The following is a 20,401-nucleotide window of genomic DNA, read 5'->3' on the forward strand; positions in this document are numbered from 1 at the left end:
CCACAGCTACCTAGACTACACTGTCTCTCACCCACCTTCATGCAAGGATACAATCCCCTATTCCCAATTCCTCTGCCTCCACCACATTTGCTCCCAAAATGAGGCATTCCACTCCCATACATCCCAGAAGTCCTTGTTTATCAAGGACCGCAATCCCTCCACCCCCCCGACAGTGGTTAAAAACACCCATGACCTCATCTCTTGCGTTTCCCGCACCTCAGCCCTCACACCCCCTCCCTGCAATACAAAGACAGAACTCCCCTTATCCTCACATAACACCCCATTAACCTCCAGATTCAATGCATCATTCGCCGCCACTTCTGCCACTTCTACTTTTATTCCTGTAGCAAGGAAAAACTTTATATTTTTTTTAAGGACAAGTTTAACAAATGGCAGCCACTGTTTGATCCTCTGACCCATTAAATTATGGACCAAAATTGTCTCCATTCAAACTAAAACGTGGCAATTATGATGCTTCTCATATGTAGAAGCATTTTTAACGAGTTAAAAATCTGACCCCATGACGAACAATATATTTCCCTCTCCACCCTAATCTGCCTTCTGGAGGGACCGCTCCCTGGGTGACTCTCTCGTCTGCTCCAAACTCCCCACTAGTGCCACCACCCCCGGCACCTTTCCCTGCAACTGCAGGAGCTGTTCACCTGCACCTACACCTCCACCCTCATCTCCATCCCAAGCCCCAAGAAAACTTTCCACATTAAACAGATGTTCACCCGTACACCCGCTAATGTGGTCCATTGTGTCCGCTGTTCCCAATGTGGCCTCCTGTACATTGGAGAGACCAAGTGGAGGCTCGGAGACCGCTTTGTGGAGCATCTATGCTCAGTTTTCAACAAATGACAATACCTCCCAGCTGCGAACCACTTCAACTCCCCCTCACACTCCCTGGATGACATGACTATCTTGGGCCCCCTCCAGTGTCACAATGATGCCACCCGAAAACTGGAGGAACGGCACCTCATATTGTGCCATGAAACCCTGCAGCCTAATGGTCTCAATGTGGACTTTATAAGCTTCAAAATCTCCTCACCCCTGACCTCATCCCAAGACCAGCCCTCCCTCTCATTCCTGCCTCCTTGACCTGTCCGTCTTCCCTTCCACCTGTCCACTTCTCCCACCCCACTGACCATTCTGCCACCCCCACTTCCTACCTACGCTGACCACAACTTGCTTTGTCCCTGCCTCCTCAACCTGTTCGTCTTCCCTCCCACCTAGCCACCCCTCCGTCCTCACTGACCAACCTCCATCCCAACTCCCTACCTACACTCACCTGTACTAGTTTCATCCCCGCCTTCTTGACCTGTCAGTCTTCCCTCCATCTATCTGCTCCACTACCCACCTTCTACCACTGGCTCTCCCTCTCTCTATTTATTACAGAGCCCCCTTCCCTTCCCCCATTTCTGAAGAAGGGTCCAGACCCAAAACATCTGCTTTACTGCTCCTCTGAGGCTGCCTGGCCTGCTGTGTTCATCCAGCTCTACACCTTGTTATCTCAGACTCCAGCATCAGCAGTTTCTACTATGTCTGAGAAATTTGAAATCTAGGCATTTCTGGATGTGAAGTTGGTCAGTGAGAATGAGGGTAATAGGTGAAGGGGACTTGTGAGATGAGCAGCAGAATTTTGCATAATACAAGTTTAAAGAGGGCAGAAGGTAAGAGACTTGCCTTACAGACTCACTCATTAGCACTTGCTTTCTAGACCTTGAGATCCCATGTTTAAGACTCATTTGAGGACTTAAGCATGATTGTACAAGATGGTCACTGCAGATGTCACAGCATTGATTCCATTACCGCTGAAGAAGAAAATGAGTTTCGGCCAAGACACTCTGGGCACAAGACAAGGGCTACAATGTGGTACAAGCTGCCAGTATCTGAGGCAGAGTCAGAGGAACTGGATGTGGTGCAAAATGCCCCAGGAAAAGCTTCAGGAAAACGAATGGGTCTACGTCCCAGGAATTAGAGGAAGAAGAATGTAGTGATTGGAACAAGGTCAGCTGGGTAGATCTCATTGAATATGTGTTCCCTGATAGGAGCTGTTAACCTGGTCCAATCAGGGATTCCTGGCCAACCAATATAAGCAGGAGTGCCAGGGGTTCTGCTCACTCCAGGAGCCAGCTTTTTGCTAGCTGGGTCAGTGTCTTGTACCATGTATGTGTAAATAAAGGGTGACTTGGAGTTGGGATATCTTCGTGGAGGTTTTCAGGACAATGTTCCAGAGACAGAAATACGCAGTCTTAGTGATAGTGTGAATACACAGTGGAAAGCACTCCTTCATGTCAAATTTAACACTAAGGTTTCAAAAAGGCCTGGCCTAGTCTCAGACATTTGCCAGGACAGAGCAGTTATCTTGAAACAAAATTTAGGGCAGGGATAAAAAAAGGATTAAGTCCAACCATACTAAATTGAACAAAATTTTCTGCTCAGTGGTCTTGTTTAACAGTTAAACACTGTGATGAATTAAGAGAGATGGTAGGAACGTAACATTGGGCGTAATCAGGATACATGCAAAAACTAATGCATTTCTTTTAAATGTTGTTACAAAGGGGCAACATATAGATGAGAAATGGAAAGCAGCCAATAGTAGAATTTTGAGTGACTTCAGACGTAACATGCATGAGCAGGAAGAGAATCCATTGCATGTTATATTCAGGCTATGACCAGATATGTAAGAATAGAACAAGGTTGATTTAGTCCTTTTTAGCTAAAAGATGGCAGAGAGACATTCAAGGAGGATAAATAGTCATTGCTCCTGTTTAAAAATTAACACCTCTCCAATTTTATAATTTCAACTCATCAAGGTACTGACTCCTCAGAGAGTACTCTTTCATCGTTCAGTAGTATGCCCATTGGCTATTGTTTTCATGGTATCCTTAATGACAAGTGACAGCAGCCTGCCATAAAAAGAATCCACAGCTTCTGTTGTCATCCAATGCCTGTATGTACATTTTTAGTAGAGATCACTATTCCCTAAATAACGTTAATGTTCTGTTCCTAGCATAAATAGGATCAGAACGATACTCCAATGTTGAAAGTACAATCAGTGAGCCATCAGGATGCCTAATGCCCAGACTGTGAAGTTGTTTGAGTTTGATCCCAGCCATTATTTTGGAATCATACCTCATGGAGCCACCCAGCACAGACGTTGCTGTAGCTTGTGAGGTCAATCAGGGAACCTTGAATGCACGGGTCAGTAGGCTGGAAACATCCTTGAGGAAGATCTGAGCAAAAGAAATAATCTACCTCCTCAGCAATGCAGCCAGACCATTTGTTGGGCCTACATATATCCTAATGAAAGTAGGTACACGTCATTCTGTGTATGCCACCTCTTGACTGAGCAGATGCAGGGATTCCCAATTAAATATTTCCTAAAACACAGAAAAAGTCTAAGAAATAACAAGTCCCTGTCAGAGTTATGAGAGAACTTTGACAGAATTTCACTGTTAAAACCCACAGCTGATAATATAAAGTTTCAAAGCAGCATTCTTACATTGAAGAGTTTTTTTGGGTGCATATGGTTTAGAAACCATATGTGCATTATGAAAACTACAGAAAAGCAATTCTATGCTCAAATGAAAGTCCAAAGAATGCTGGACTAATATTTAATATTTTGTTAGGCATGTTTGTAACTCCAGATATTTTTGTTAGAAATTTTAAACATACATGGCAGAGACAAAGAGTTGAATTAGTCCATCAAATAGCAAAGTTGCAAAGCACCAGATTTGATACCATTTTTGATAAACTTGTTTCTTTTCACCCATGTTGCCCATCTTAGGGTATTTCATGTATTATGAAAATAAAGTAGACCTCCTTCAAGATTAAACTCTTCCAGGACTGCTGTCAGCGTGCAGCATGACAATGACACTTCATTGTTAAATTTCAGAATGAAGTTTAAAACGCAAGCTTGTAAGGGAAAGATTAACAGTTTATTTTGTATTTATTTGCCTGCGCACAATGTAATGATATGAAATGCATCATCAACTCATTTGCATGCAATGTTTCCATGGCTAAATTTTTTAACTAAATTCATTGTTGGAATGTAACAAGGCCAGATTTAATGCTCATCCCTAGATCCCCAGACAAGTGGGTAATTAGCCTTCTTCTTGAACATTTAGATAAACAATTGAGTAGCTGTCTAGTCCACTTCAGAGGAAAGTTGAGAATCAACCATGTTGGTGTGTAACCGGATTTTTAGAGGCCATTCTGAACAAGGCTAGCAGGTTTCCTTCCCTGAAGCCCATGCAGGAATCACTTAAAATTTTATTAGAATCCAACAGCTTCATAGTTAATTTATTGTATGACCTATTTATCTGTAAATTTAAAAATCATGAATAATTCTCAGACTGCCATGATGGAACTTGAATTCATGCTCTTTGTTTTAGCCTAAATTTCTGGATTACTACTCCAATTATATATCATTACTGCACTCCTGCTCCCCAAAATAATGTGCAGGTTATTCTTGCTCTTCTTTTTCTCCTAAGAAAAAATATATCCATAAAATTACTTTAATAAAGTTGTTGTCTCTTTAAAAAAAATGCTGCTGTGTTCTACACCCCTCTGATCCTTACATGCTTACAGTAAATTATCTTTTCAGACGTTTTCTAATAGAAACCATATGTGCATTATGAAAACTACAGAAAAGCAATTCTATGCTCAAATGACATTGCTCACGCTGTGTTTGACTGGCCAATTCTGATGTGCTTAAAGTTACTCTTGGAAATTATTCTGGTGAGGGTAAGTATTATGAATTTGTGCTGATAAAAAATTGAACTTGCTGTTAGGGCATGCTCGGAGTTTGGATGGGTAGCTGAGTTAATTGCTTAATAGTATTCATATTTTTTACATTGGCAGCCCGAGTAATGTAAATAATGCAGCATGAGAGTTGGTTGGGTGCTGAAAGGTGACAGGCAGTTGGGTTTTGGGGAGGCAGTAGTGAGGAGCAAAGACAGATTTGGATGCTCTCAATATTCAAATCTAAGCAACAATTATTTTGAATGATCCATTTGTTGGAACAGGGGTAACCTTAGCACATCCAATATTCAATGTCAAGCTTTGTTTACTTAAAACAGATAAATACATTATCTAAATGCAGTTTGGAAGATCTAATGCCAGAGGGAAGTATACAGTAAATACAGAGGGATACAAAAAGTCCAAGGTGGTGGTGGAGTAGCGGTGCTGAGTCCAGGACTTGCTGCTGGTGATGGCACCAGTTTTCAAGATAGTGGCGATGGCAAAACAGCCTCTGTGGTCAGCGGAGAAGGCAGCTCCTGCAGTTGGCATTACTCAGCAGCAGCAATGCAGTAGGCCCAAATTGGTGTTCCTGGCAGAAGTGACAGGTGCATCAGTGGTGGCTTGGTAGATCCAGTGTGGTTCTCCTGGCTGTGCAGAAATGGCAGCAGCAGTGACCTGAAGTAGGAATCCTGGAATGGACTGGGATATGGGGCATTGGTGGGCCTGGACTCTAACCACAATTCCAAACTCCATACCTCCCCAGAATGCTCAGCAGAGCAGATAAACAGCACTGTTTTTAGCTATATTTTAGTTAACTTTTAATATCTTCTGTAACTCAAAATGGTGCCAGAGCATGGCAACACTTTACACTTTTCTCTACTTATTTGTTAAATACAAGTGACAATAAGTCATTCAATTCAATTCAGTTCAATTCAATAGAGGTCTGCAATTCCTCAAAATTGGCAACACAAATGTGTAAGATGATCAAGAAGGCATATGGCAAGCTTGCCTTCATCAGTCGGGGCACAGAGTATAAGAATTGGCAAGTCATGTTGCAACTATATAGAACTTTACTTTGGCCACATTTGGAATAATGTGTACAGTTCTGGTCACCAAGGCTTTGGAGACGGTATAGAGCCGGTTTACCATGGGCCTGCCCAACTGCTGAGGATGGGATCTGTCACAAATGCCAAGGACTAAGGCTATCTCCAACCTGCAAGGACTGAAGGCCTGTCCAACTACTGAGGACCAAGGTTCATCAATGCAGCCGAGTACTGGGGCCTGTTGAAATTGGGAAGGACTGGGACCTGTCGAAATTGCTGAGGATCGGGGGGCCCTGCTGAAACTGCTGAGGACAGATGGCCCGCCAAAACCGCTAAGCATTCAGGGCTGTCCAACTGAAACTGCTCAACCTCAGCCACAGAAAGAAGAAAAGATGAATTTGATATAAAAGGTGAAATTAAGAAATAATACCATTAATAAGAAATAATAAAAAAAAGGATGCAGCCGGTCAGCTGAAAGGGAGTGGAACAAGCCAGGAGCCACCATCATCAACCAGAAAGACCGAGCTCAACACCCTCAACACACGGGAAAGGCAGGACCTAGAAGGATTAAACAATGAAAAGGACATCACGATACTACCCGCAGACAAAGGGTACATGACAATGATACTGAATAAAAGGGACTAAATCACCAAGGCACAAGCACTGTTCGCCAACGAGGACACATACCGGCCAATACAAACTGAACCAACACCGCAATTAGGCAACAAAATCCTCTACAAGCTAAAAAGACTTAAACAAACAGGACAGATCAACAAAGCAGACTTCTCAAGAATGAAATCCGAAGGAACCAACACACCCCAATTCTATGACTTCCCTAAAGTGCATAAGCCGGAAGTACCCCTCAGACCCATAGTCTCCCTACCAGGCACTCCATCACACAGATTAGCCAAGGAACTACAAAGGAGACTCAGGCACCAAGTCACCCCACTCTATCCACTCAGCTCAAGATTTCCTCAACTCCATCAAAGACATAAGGATAGATGACCAAGAGACCATGATATTGTTTGATGTCACTGCCCTATTTACATCAATAGACATACCACTAGCAAGGGAAACAATGACAACAACACTGGAACAAGAGCAAGACCCCGGTGAAACCATCTCTAAGGATAAAGTGCCCACACTATTGGACCTATGCCTCACCACCAACTTCATTCTCAACGGGCAAACATACGAGCAAATCAACGGGACACCCATGGGATCGCCTATCTCCTGACTCATAGCAGAAGCAGTGATGCAAAGACGAGAAAGGACGGCCCTCCCGCACATCCAACCAAAATTATGGATATGCTACGTGGACTACACCTTTATCATCATTAAACAGACCAAATTAAAGGAGACACAAACTTATAAACAGTACCCTCACCCAGCACACAAATGAAGCTGCATGCAAACACTATTTAAAGGGGCAACAACACACTGCAGCAACACAAAACTATGCCAAGGGAAGAATACCTCTTCTGGGTTTTCAAGGATAATGAATATCCAAAAAACTGGGCCAGAAGATGTCTAGATGAACAACATCAGAATAATACTACATGCCCTGACACACTCATCACACTGCCCTACATCAGGAACTCACCACAAGACTCCTACGACCGCTGGGCATCAAGAGTGGCGCACAAGCCCACATCAACCCTATGACAACTGCTCACCTGAACTGAAGACCCACTCCCCACCACGGACAGGACCAATGTCATCCACAAGATCCCCTGCAGTAACTGTGAGAAACACTACATCGGACAAACAGGAAGGCAACTAACAACAAAAGTAATGAACACTAACTGACTACAAAAAGACATGACCAGTACTCACTCATCTCAATCCACATGGACAAGGAGAACCACCATTTCAACTGGGACAACACCAAAATCCTGGGGCAAGCCAGGCAGAGACAGGAACGAGAATTTCTAGAAGACTGGCACTCCACAAAGGATGCTATTAATAAACATATTGAACTCGACCCCATATACATTCCACTATGAAGGAAAACCAGAAGTGAGGCAGTCCATCTCAACAGACTCCAGAGTTTAAAAACCAGGCGGGAGCACACACCGACGCTTCATCGGAGGCTGCACGAAGGATGTTACTGACTATGGTAATGAAACGGCTGTGAAACAAGAAACTAGCTCAGTGAGCCAACCAACCTCAACAATTTTGCTTCCCTTTCTACTTCCTTAACCTTCACCCCTTTATTATGACATGAACATAGGAAGCTACACAGCCTCTTTAGCCTGTTCCACCATTCAATGAAATCATGGCTGATTAATGGTCTAACTTTGTATACCTGCCTATGGCCTAAATTCCTTCATACATTTGCTTAACAAAACATTATCTCTCTCAGACCTAAAATTATCAACTGATTTAGCATCAACAACTATTTATAGAAGAGAGTTCCAAATCTTTACAAGATAATAAGGTGTAGAGATGGACGAATACAGCAGGCCAGGCAGCATCAGAGGAGCAGGAAGGCTGACATTTCGGGCCAAGACCCTCCTTCAGAAAAGGGTCTAGGCCCAAAACATCAGCCTTCCTGCTCCTCTGATGCTGCTTGGCCTGCTGTGTTCATCCAGGTCTACACCTTGTTATCTCAGATTCTTCAGCATCTGCAGTTCCTACTATCTCCAAATCTGTACTGTTCTTTGTGTGTATACTTCCTAACACTCTCCTGAATGGTCTGGCGCTAAGTTATTATGCCCCCTTATTCTAAAATCCCCAAACAGTGGAAATAGTTCAACTTTATCTATCCTGTCTTTTCCTGTTAATATCTGAGTTATGAGAAAGGGTCATTGGACCCAAAATGTTAACTCTGATTTTTTCTTCACAGATGCTGCCAGGCCCACTGAGCTTTTCGAGCAACTACTGTTTTTGTTTCAGATCACCATTTAACCTTCTAACTTTTGGAGAAAAGAGGCCTAATTTGTATAACCTCTCCTAATAACTTAACCCCTGAAGTCCAGGAATCATGCTTGTAAGATTGTGTTGTACTTTGTCCAGGGCCAGTATACCCTTGCTGAAGTATGGCGCCCAGATCGTCTCACAGTACTCCACTTTGGTCCATCCAGGGTTTGGATATCTGCAGCACAACTTCTGCATACTGGATTAAGCAGAATGAGGAAGGAGGTTCTGCTGAAGTAATATTAGCAGCTTGGGACTGAATTAAAAAACCAGAACCAAAGTGGTAGTAATCTCTGGATTACTACCTGTGCAATGAGCTAATTGGCAAAGGGTCAATAAAACTAAAGAGGTAAATGTGTGGTTCAATGATTGGTGCAGGAGAAATTAGTTTGAATTCATGGTACGTTTGCACCAATACTAGGGATGGAGGGTGCAATTCCAGTGGGATGGGCTCCACCTCAATCATGCTAGGACCAGAGTCCTGGCAAATTGCATAACTAGAAAGGTAGCTAAACTAAATAGTTGGGGGAGGGTTCAGTTCCATGGATCAAAGTTAAAGGAAATTGAGGAAGTACAGGCTAGTGATGAGTCTGATTGTTACCAGAAAAGAAAATGAATGTCATAGCACATTAAGGAATCATACAAAACTAGGGAAATTTGATAATAAAACAGATTTAATGGCTTTGTCATAGTCATAGAAGTATACAGCATGGAAACAGACCCTTACGTTCAACTCGTCCATGCCAACCAGATATCCAAAATTAATCTAGTCCCATTTGTTTGCACTTGACCCATATCCTTCTAAACCTTTCCTATTCATATACCCATCCAGATGCCTTTTAAATGTTGTAATTTTACCAGCCTCCTCTGACAGCTCATTCCATACACGCACCATGTTCTCCATGGAAAAGTTACAACTTAGGTCCCTTTTAAATCTTTCCCCTCTCATGTTAAGCCTATGCCCTCTTGTTTTGGTATCCCCCAACCCTGGGTAAAGACCTTGTCTATTCACCCTATCTATGCCCCTCATGATTTTATAAACCTCTATAAGGTCACCCCTCGGTAGCCGATGCTCCAGGGAAAATAGCCTGTTCAGTTTCTCCCTATAGCTCAAACTCTCCAACCCTGGCAACAGCATTGTAAGTCTTTTCTGAAGCCCTTCAAGTTTCACAACATCCTTCCTATAGCAGTGAGACCAGAATTGCACACAGAATTCCAAAGGTGACCTAAACAATTACCTCTCAAAGTTTCTCATTCATGAACTGAATATTAAATTCAATCATGTTATGAACAGTACTTTTTAAGAGGATCTTTTACTGTGAGATCATTTATTAAACCTGTCTTATTCATTAATAGATCCAAGATACCTGCTCCCAATGATATATTGCTCTAGGAAATATTCCGAATGCACTCTATGAATTCATACTCATACCTAGCCTTTCCAATCTGATTAACTCAATCAGCATGAAGAGTAAAGTCACCCATAATTATTTCTGTTTCTTTGCACATACTCCTGTTATTTGTTGACTCGTTGAGGCAGGTAACCTCAACCTTTTAAAAATAACTGGGATGACCACTTGAAATGTCATAACATCATAAGGCTATGGTCCTTATGCTGGAAAGTGAGGCTAGTCTAGATACATTGTATTTTTGACAGCAGAGATTCAATGTACTGAAGGGCCTCTACTGTATACTGAAATTCTATGATTAAGTCAAGAAAAGAGGGACTGAGTGATGAAGGAAATGAAGGGTAATTGAATGGTGACAATGAAATCTCTGGACAGATGTACATCCTTCACTGGCAGTAAGAGTGAATATGATCAGTTTGTTTTTATCTGAATGCACGAAGCATTCAGAATAAAATTAATCCATTAAGAGTGCAAATGGAAACAAATGAATATGATTTGGTGGTGATACTGAGACATGGTTGCAAGGAGACTGGGTTTGGGAATTGATAATAAAGGGTACTCAGTGTTTCAGAAGGATAGGCAGGAAGGAAAAGGAGGTGGTTTAGCCTTGTAATTAAAAGAAGAGATCAGTGCTGTAGGGGTCACAAGAGATGATGACAGAATTAATCTATGTAGATATAAAACAACAAGGGAAAGAAGTTCCTGGTGGGAGTAATCTACGGGTCCCCAAACAGTAGTCCTGCAGAAAATAATGGGCACTTGTAAGAAAAGTACAGCAATAATCATAGGTGATTTTAATATACACACAGACTGGATTAATCAAATTGGCAAGGGTAATCTCAAGGGACAGTTCATTAAATGTATTAGTGGTTGGAGCAATATGTTATAGAACTAGCTAGGGAGCAGGCTATTCTAGATTTATAATTGTGTCATGAGGTGGGATTAATTGATGATCTAATAGTAAAGGATTCTCTAGGGAAGAGTGATCATAGCATGCTAGAATTTCAAATTCAGTTTGAGGCTGATAAAGTGGAGTCTCACACTACCAATCTTGAATTAAATTAAGCTTTACATGGGCATGAGGACAGATGTGGTGCTCCTGGACTGGGTGGGAACACTAAAAGGAAGGACAGTTGATGAGCATTGGTGGATGTCCAAGGAGATATTCAACTCATCCCAATGAAAATATATTCCAGAAAGGACGAAGGACTGAAAGAGGGGGAAGAAAATCATCCATGGGTAAACAAGTTAAAGACAGTGTAAAGCAAAAACTATGGCATACCATATTGCAAAGCAGAATGGCAGGCTGGAAGATTAGAAACTTTCAAAGATCAACAAAGGATTAGTGAAGAATTAATAAAAAGATCAAAGGTAAATTATAAAAGAAAACTAGCGCTGAATGTAAAAATGGATAGCAAAAGCTTTTGTAACTTCTATAAAATGGGAAGAGAGTAGCTAAAGTGAATTTTGTAACTTTGTATCAGTGAAGGATAGGGTGCAAATCAAGTGAGTTGCTTTCTTCTGGATAACATCAAGTTATTTAAGTATTGTTGGAGCTGATAAAACATTAATTTGAGTTGGAATGACTTTGATTGTTCTATAATTTTGATTACTATGGCCATTTTAACTCAGTGTCCTTTCCTTTTCAAAACTATTTTATCCAGGCATTAAAATAAGTTGCTGAAATTTAAAATTCAATAGCACAATTTTTATAGGTAGTTATTTTAGTACACTGCTGACTTGGGTTTGTAGATCGTGAGCAACCTTTGGTGAGTCATGACGTGAGGCATTTGCTGCAGAATTCCTATCCTCTGACCTGCTGTTGTTATAACAGTATTTATACAATAAATCCAGTTCAGTTTCTGGTCAATGTTAACAGTCAGGGTATTAATAGTGGGGTAAGCAGCAATGATAATGCAGATAAATGTTAAGGGGAAATGGGAGACACAAATAGAAATTGCTGGAAAACCTCAGCAGGTCTGGCACCATCGATGGAGAGAAAGCAAAGTTAATGTTTCAGTTTGAATGATCCTTTCTTAGAACTGATGGTAGCTAGGAAAATGTCAGTTTATATGCAGAAGATAAGGAGACGGGAAGGGGTAAGATGTAAATACTAGGTGGGGATACAACCCAAAGAGAGAGAAGAGCAGTTGGACAGACAATGGATTGGATAATGATGTGGCTAGCAGGGTGAATAGCTATTAATGGGGATCGTTACTGGCTAACAATGGATTGTGTGTCATTGCAGACAATGTGATAACAAGGCCTGGTGTGTGGGTGTTCAGATAAGGACCTGGGAAAGCTCAAACCCTAAAGTTATTGAATTCGAGATTAAGACAGGAAGGCTGCAAGGTTCCCAAGGGGAAAATAAAATGCTGTTCTTCCAGCTTGCACTGAACTTCACTGGAGGACTGAGGCAAACCTGAATCAGAGGTATTGGCCATGGAACGTGAAGGAGTGTTGAAGTGGCAGGCAACTGGAAGTTTGGGATTTTTCTCACAACAGAACACAAGTGTGCTGTGAAATGGTCACCTAGTCTAGGCTTCAGTTCCCCAATGCAGAGGAGACCATGTGTGCAGTGAATACAGTAAACTACATTGTGTGAAGTGCAAATAAAGAACTGCTTTACTTGGAAGATAATAAAATGTGAGGCTGGATGAACACAGCAGGCCCAGCAGCATCTCAGGAGCACAAAAGCTGACGTTTTGGGCCTAGACCCTTCGTCAGAGAGGGGGATGGGGTGAGGGTTCTGGAATAAATAGGGAGAGAGGGGGAGGCGGACCAAAGATGAAGAGAAAAGAAGATAGGTGGAGAGGAGAGTATAGGTGGGGAGTTAGGGAGGGGATAGGTCAGTCCAGGGAAGACGGACAGGTCAAGGCGGGATGAGGTTGGTAGGTAAGAAATGGAGGTGCAGCTTGAGGTGGGAGGAAGGGATGGGTGAGAGGAAGAACAGGTTAGGGAGGCGGAGACAGGCTGGACTGGTTTTGGGATGCAGTGGGTGGAGCGGACGAACTGGGCTGGTTTTGGGGTGCGGTGGGGGAGGGGAGATTTTGAAGCTGGTGAAGCCCACATCGATACAAGTGTAAGGTGATGCACTTTGGTAGGAGTAACCGGAAGGCAAAGTCTTGGGCTAATGGTAAGATTCTTAGCAGTGTAGATGAGCAGAGAGATCTCAGTGTCCATGTACACAGACCCTTGAAAGTTGCCACCCAGGTTGACAGGGCTGTAAAGAAGGCATACGGTGTTTTAGCTTTTATTAATAGCGGGATCGAGTTCCGGAACCAAGAGGTTATGGTGAAGCTGAACAAAACTCTGGTGCAGCCGCACTTGGAGTATTGTGTACAGTTCTGGTCACCGCATTATAAGAAGGATGTGGAAGCTTTGGAAAGGGTGCAGAGGAGATTTACTAGGATGTTGCCTGGTATGGAGGGAAGGTCTTACGAGCAAAGGCTGAGGGACTTGAGGTTGTTTTCATTAGAGAGAAGAAGGTTGAGAGGTGACTTAATAGAAACATATAAAATAATCAGAGGGTTAGATAGGGTGGATAGGGAGAGCCTTTTTCCTAGGATGGTGACGGCGAGCACGAGGGGGCATAGCTTTAAATTGAGGGGTGAAAGATATAGGACAAGTGTCAGAGGTACTTTCTTTACTCAGAGAGTAGTAAGGGTATGGAACGCTTTGCCTGCAACGGTAGTAGATTTGCCAACTTTAGGTACATTTAAGTCGTCATTGGATATGCATATGGACGTACATGGAATAGTGTAGGTTAGATGGGCTTGAGATCGGTATGACAGGTCGGCACAACATTGAGGGCCGAAGGGCCTGTACTGTGCTGTAATGTTCTATGTTCTATGATACCATTGGGCTGCAGGGTTCCCAAGTGGAATATGAGTTGCTGTTCCTGCAACCTTCGGGTGGCATCAATGTAGCACTGCAGGAGGCCCATGATGGACATGTCGTCTAAGGAATGGGAGGGGGAGTGGAAATGGTTTGCAACTGGGAGGTGCAGTTGTTTATTGCGAACTGAGCGGAGGTGTTCTGCAAAGCGGTCCCCAAGCCTCCGCTTGGTTTCCCCAATGTAGAGGAAGCCACACCAGGTACAATGGATACAGTATACCACATTGGCAGATGTGCAGGTGAACCTCTGCTTAATATGGAAAGTCATCCTGGGGCCTGGGATGGGGGTGAGGGAGGAGGTGTGGGGGCAAGTGTAGCACTTCCTGCGGTTGCAGGGGAAGGTGCCGGGTGTGGTGGGGTTGGAGGGCAGTGTGGAGCGAACAAGGGAGTCACGGAGAGCGTGGTCTCTCAGGAAAGCAGACAAGGGTGGGGATGGAAAAATGTCTTGGGTGGTGGGGTCGGATTGTAGATGGTGTAAGTGTCGGAGGATGATGCGTTGTATCCGGAGGTTGGTGGGGTGGTGTGTGAGAACGAGGGGGATCCTCTTTGGGCAGTTGTAGCGAGGGTGGGGTGTGAGGGATGTGTTGTGGGAAATGCGGGAGACGCGGTCAAGGGCGTTCTCGACCACTGCAGGGGGAATGTTGCGGTCCTTGAAGAACTTGGACATCTGGGATGTGCGGGAGTGGAATGCCTCATCGTGGGAGCAGATGCGGTGGAGGCAGAGGAATTGGGAATAGGGGATGGAATTTTTGCAGGAGGGTGGATGGGAGGAGTTGTATTCTAGGTAGCTGTGGGAGTCGGTGGGCTTGAAATGGACATCATTTACAAGCTGGTTGCCTGAGATGGAGACTGAGAGGTCCAGGAAGGCGAGGGATGTGCTGAAGATGGCCCAGGTGAACTGAAGGTTGGGGTAGAAGGTGTTGGTGAAGTGGACGAACTGTTCGAGCTCCTCTGGGGAGCAAGAGGCAGTGCCAATACAGTCATCAGTGTAACGGAGGAAGAGGTGGGGTTTGGGGCCTGTGTAGGTGCGGAAGAGGGACTGTTCCACGTAACCTTCAAAGAGGCAGGCATAGCTGGGGCCCATGCGGATGCCCATGGCCACCCCCTTTGTCTGTAGGAAGTGCATTGGGGAACTGAAGCCTAGACTAGGTGACCATTTCACAGAACACTTGCGTTCTGTTGTGAGAAAAATCCCAAACTTCCAGTTGCCTGCCACTTCAACACTCCTTCACGTTCCATGGCCAATACCTCTGATTCAGATTTGCCTCAGTCCTCCAGTGAAGTTCAGTGCAAGCTGGAAGAACAGCATTTTATTTTCCCCTTGGGGACCTTGCAGCCTTCCTGTCTTAATCTCGAATTCAATAACTTTAGGGTTTGAGCTTTCCCAGGTCCTTATCTGAACACCCACATACCAGGCCTTGTTATCACATTGTCTGCAATGACACACAATCCATTGTTAGCCAGTAACGATCCCCATTAATAGCTAATCACCCTCCTAGCCACATCATTATCCAATCCGTTGTCTGTCCAACTGCTCTTCTCTCTCTTTGCGTTATGACTGCTTTACTTGGAAGTTGTGTTTGGACCGTTGGATACTGAGGAAGGAGGAAATAAACAGATCGGTGTTGCACCTTCAGTAATTGCAGGGGAAGATGCCTTGAGGCTATGGGGGCAGGGATGTTGGAGGTGAAGAAGAGTGGACGAGGGTGTACAGAGGGAACGGGTGATTAAAAGGGAAGTAGTTAGATTCTCTCTTGTTGCAGATAGCACTTGTCTGGTCAAAATGTTAGTTGCCACTCATCACCCCATGCATCAATGTTGTTTTGCTGTGTATGAACACAGACTATTCATCTGAATTAAAGCATCAATGAGGGTTTCATGGCAAATGAAGTAATGCAGCCATAGAGATAGATGAAACAAAGACCAAAAATGCTGGAGATGATGATGCGAACAGACCTGCTGAGTTTCACCAGCACTTCTGTTTTGTTGCAGATTTCCAACATCCACAATTCTTTGTTTTATCTTTGTATTGTTATAGAACTGAATGGTGTTAGAGATGTGAAAATTGGAAGTTACGGTGATGGCACAAATTTATGATCAGATGATTATCTCAGGATCAAATAACACACCAAATGTGTAAGTAGAACTTTTAAGTCATGGATATTTACTTGGAAAATAGGAATCGGCATCAGTTTTGAATATTTCATTGGAGGAAATTTCTACTCATCTAGTGATGGATTTTGGACAAAAAGTCGAAATTTAGAGACAATCTGCAACAAAAACATCTTAGGAAGGGTCAAGGGAGGTGCATATGGAAACTGATTTTCCACATAACATCACATCTTATCATTGTTGCATGTGGGAATGACACATGTGGAAACCCTTCAGACAGTTGAAAACGTTGGGCTGAATCTTACTAGAATTTGACAAAATACAGCTTCATGGAGGGGTTCTCTCCCTGAATCCTAATGGGTTTTCTCACGATATCAGAGCAAACTTGTCCCATTAACAGTGTGCCACACCACAATGATGCCCAAATTTTGTCAAAGGCAGAGGTATTCACACTGCAAGATTATCCCGAGATCCCTGCTGCCAGCTCCATATTTAAAAGATTAGTGCATCCAGTCAAGTCCTGTCAGCCCTGAGTTGCCATGCATGGTTTGGAACATTTACCCCAGATGTGGCAGAAAAAGGAAACTGGTGCTCAGCTTTGCAGACAGGGACCTGGAAGTCCTGGTGGAAGGGTTGGTGCAGAGGAGGGCATTGCTCTTTCCCCAGGACTGGTGGAGGAGGCCACAACACCAAACTCTGCTGTCTAGTCCAAGAGTGTTACCCAGTCCAGTACAGTCTCCACCATCCAGCAGAATGACGCCAGTGTAGGAAGAAGTTAAATGAGCTCTTGTCCACCAGGGATGTGCCACATCTTCTTTCTGCTACCTCAAAAATGACTGTGTTTCTGCTATTGCACTTGCATCCCATCAAGGTTCATGCTCTATTACTGTCACTGACAAATGCACTCTTACTTGCTGTTACCCACACAATCCTCTAAACTATATGGCCTCTGCACACCTGTCTTATCTACTAAGACACCTCGTCACCTCTTCCCCATTGTGCACCACTTCTATCAGCAGTGCTCCACACTTTCATCTCACTCAATCCTTCTCTTTCTCTCATTCCGGGAGAAAATGGCCCAAAATAGGACAGAAAGAGGCGAAACAGTTGATGGGGTGTCTAACATTTTGTTCCTAACCCTCTACAAAACAGAATTCTGATTATGACTGCCTTGAGCAGCTGACTTGTTGTGCCAAGCCCTGGACTGATATCCTTTGTACACCAGTCATTGAAAGCAAAGCAAGCACGTGCAACAAGCAATTAGGAAGGGGAATGGTATATTGGCATAATAATAAAAATAAAGAACTGCAGATGCTGGAATTCTGAAACATAAACAGAAAGTGTTTGAGAGAATCAGCAGTTCTGGCAGCAACTCTACAGAGAAAAACAGAGTTAATGTTTTAAGTCCAGTGACCATTCATCAGAAATGATATGTCAGCCTTCATTGCCACAGGGTTTAAGTACAGCAGGAAGGAAAGATTACGAAAGCTATACAGGACTTCAGGGAGAGTACACTTGGAATTTTGTATGTAGTTTTGGTCGCCTTTCATAACAAAAGATATACTTGGTTCATTCAGTGAGTTCAGTGGGATCAGGGTCAACATCTCAGAATACATGGTAAGCCATTTTGGATAGAGATGAGGAGCCATTTCTTCACAAAGAGATTAGTTAATCTGTGAAATTCTCTGCCAAATAAGACTGTAAGGTGAACTCACTGAATTTATTTAACAAAATATAGATAGATTCCTAGAGTGAAGGTTTCAGTGGAAGAAAGGGCAATAAAAGGAGTATGGTGTTGTGACAGAGGACCAGCCTTGATCATGTTGAATGGCACAAGGGGCTTGATGGACTGAATAGGCTATTTCTACTTTCTATAGTTCAATGTTTCTCCTCCATGTAGGAGATTACTAAACTTCATATAGATTAGGCAGTAGTAAGCAATAGTGAGATGTTAATGCATGCAAATAGATCTCTTGTTGGTCTTAGCTTGATTCTGATCTTGCTGTTCAAATCTTGGTTATAGAATCAGACTTATTTTTCTCGACATTTCTCATTTTTCAGGAATTGCCATACTTTCCCAACTACCATGCCACTTCTCACATCTTTAAGGTGCTGGGAACATTCAGTGCAAAATGTTTAACTGGAAGATACTGTAAGTCATCTAAAACTTGATGTCAGGCAAGCAGTTTGGTAACAAAGATATATTGTAGGGATTTCGCGCAATGGTTGAGAATTAGATTTGGATGTCACCAGGCTACATGCGTAATCTGAATTCTTATCTTGTGAATATGTCATTAGGTCGTGTGTGGAGGAAGGGAATAAGGATCTAAGCAATTAGTGAACGAATTAGTTATTATTCTAGTGCATAGAAAAAGCTGTAAAGTTTGTAATGATGTCACAATGTTGTGCATTGTTAGTATTGATAGTTATGGGGTCACTTTGTGCTGCCAAATAATATTAAGAAAGAACAAAATACTCCAATTACAATAGATAGCATTCAGAATGCCTATCAAAACTAAGAGAATTGTTATAATGTGTTGCACACTGTTCATATTAAAACAAAACATGCAGAGTAGATGGATAACTACACTTTCAAAAACTATCTTTTGATTTTAGCTTAGAAAGTATGAATGTTTTAACATGATGCATTTCTATTTTTTCTTTCATGAAGTGTGTTGAACAGAAAGAAGAACTTTCATTAAACAGAATCCAATGTATTCCCAAAGGACTTCATAATCAATTTTTATTTATTTGTTGGTATGTAGATAAAAGTATGCAATTTTGGATTCCTTACCCATGCAAAGATATTGTTGCCTTGGAGGTCGATTTGAAAAGGTTCACTATTTTGGCCCCCTGAATGAAGGGATTGGTCAATGATAGGAGGTTGGTTTTATTTATTTACTTATTCACAGAATGTGACCATCACTGGCTAGGCACGTTTATTATACATGCTTCCTTGTCTTTAAGAAGGTGGTGGTGAATTTCCTTCTTGGATTGCTGCGGTTCAAAGGGATAGATAGTTAAGAAGCATGTTACAAGATACTGATCCACTGACAATGAAGAATTTGTGATATAGTACATTCAGAATGCCGCATTTCTTGCAGAAAAACTTGCAGGTGGTGGCACTTAAATGATGGGTTGTTTTCCTTGGCTAGAGAGTTTGATAAGAGTGGAAGTGTCTGAGGTTCAATCAAGGGGCCAATCATTTAAAACTGAGGTAAGAGCAATTTCTTAGAAATATAAATGAAGAAAATGATTCGAAATTCGCTCATGTGAATCCTTGAAATTTTCTCTCCCAAAGGGCTGCCAATGTTTTATGATTCAGCATAATCATGACTAAGATAGATTTTAGACTCTTCTGCGTTTAAACCAACATTTTCGTAGCTATCATCAGTTCTGAGTAAGGTTCACCAGACTCAAAATTTTAACCCTAATTTTTCTTCACAGATGCTGCAACATCTGCTAAGTTTTTCCAGAAACTTTTATTTTCATCCCTCTGGAAAGTGGGAATAGTCTGACCATGCTGGATTATTAGGAATATGCTTGTCTACTTGTCAGTTTCAAACCTGATTATTGTCCTGGTTTTGCTGCATTTGGACACGGACTGCTCAGTACCTGAGGAATTGCGAAAGGAATTGTGACAAGGTTCCACAAAGCAGTCTAGTAAACAAGTTTAGATCACATGGAATACAGGAAGAGCTACCATTTGCATACAAAATTGGCTCGAAGGTAGGAGACACAGGTAGTGATGGTGGGTTGCTTTTTAGAGTGGAGGCCTGTGGCCAGTGATGTGCCTTAAAGATCAGAATTGGATCCACTGCTTTTTGTCATTTGCATAAATTATTTGCATATGAATATTGGATATATGGTGAGTAAGTTTGCAAATGACACCAAAATCGGTGATACAGTGGCCAGTAAACAGTGGGACCTTGATCAGGTGGGCAAATGGGCTGAGGAGTGGCAGATAAATTTTAATTTAGATAAATGTGAGGTGTTACATTTTGGTAAGGCATATCATGGCAGGGCTTATACATTTATTGGCAAGGTCTTTGGGAGTGCTGCCAAACAAAGAAATCTTGGGGTGCAGGTTCATAGTTCTTTGAAAGTGGAGTTACAGGTAGACAAGGTAGTGAGGAGGGCACTTGATATGCTTGCTTTTATTGGTTATTGAATATACAAGTTGGGAGGTCATGTTGCGGCTGGACAGGGCATTGGTTAGGCCGCTTTTGAAATACTGCATTCAATTCTGGTCTTGCTGCTATAAGAAAGATG

At 42.6% G+C, this 20,401-nt stretch overlaps 1 protein-coding gene across 1 annotated transcript in view; it reads left to right on the forward strand.

Annotated features, from left to right (window-relative positions):
- The window catches only part of mocs3 (molybdenum cofactor synthesis 3), a 208,199-nt gene that overhangs the window by 127,278 nt on the left and 60,520 nt on the right, over positions 1 to 20,401 (forward strand). The window lies entirely within an intron of this gene.

The sequence above is a fragment of the Stegostoma tigrinum genome, chromosome 9 (assembly GCF_030684315.1).
Source record: "Stegostoma tigrinum isolate sSteTig4 chromosome 9, sSteTig4.hap1, whole genome shotgun sequence".
NCBI lineage: Eukaryota > Metazoa > Chordata > Chondrichthyes > Orectolobiformes > Stegostomatidae > Stegostoma > Stegostoma tigrinum.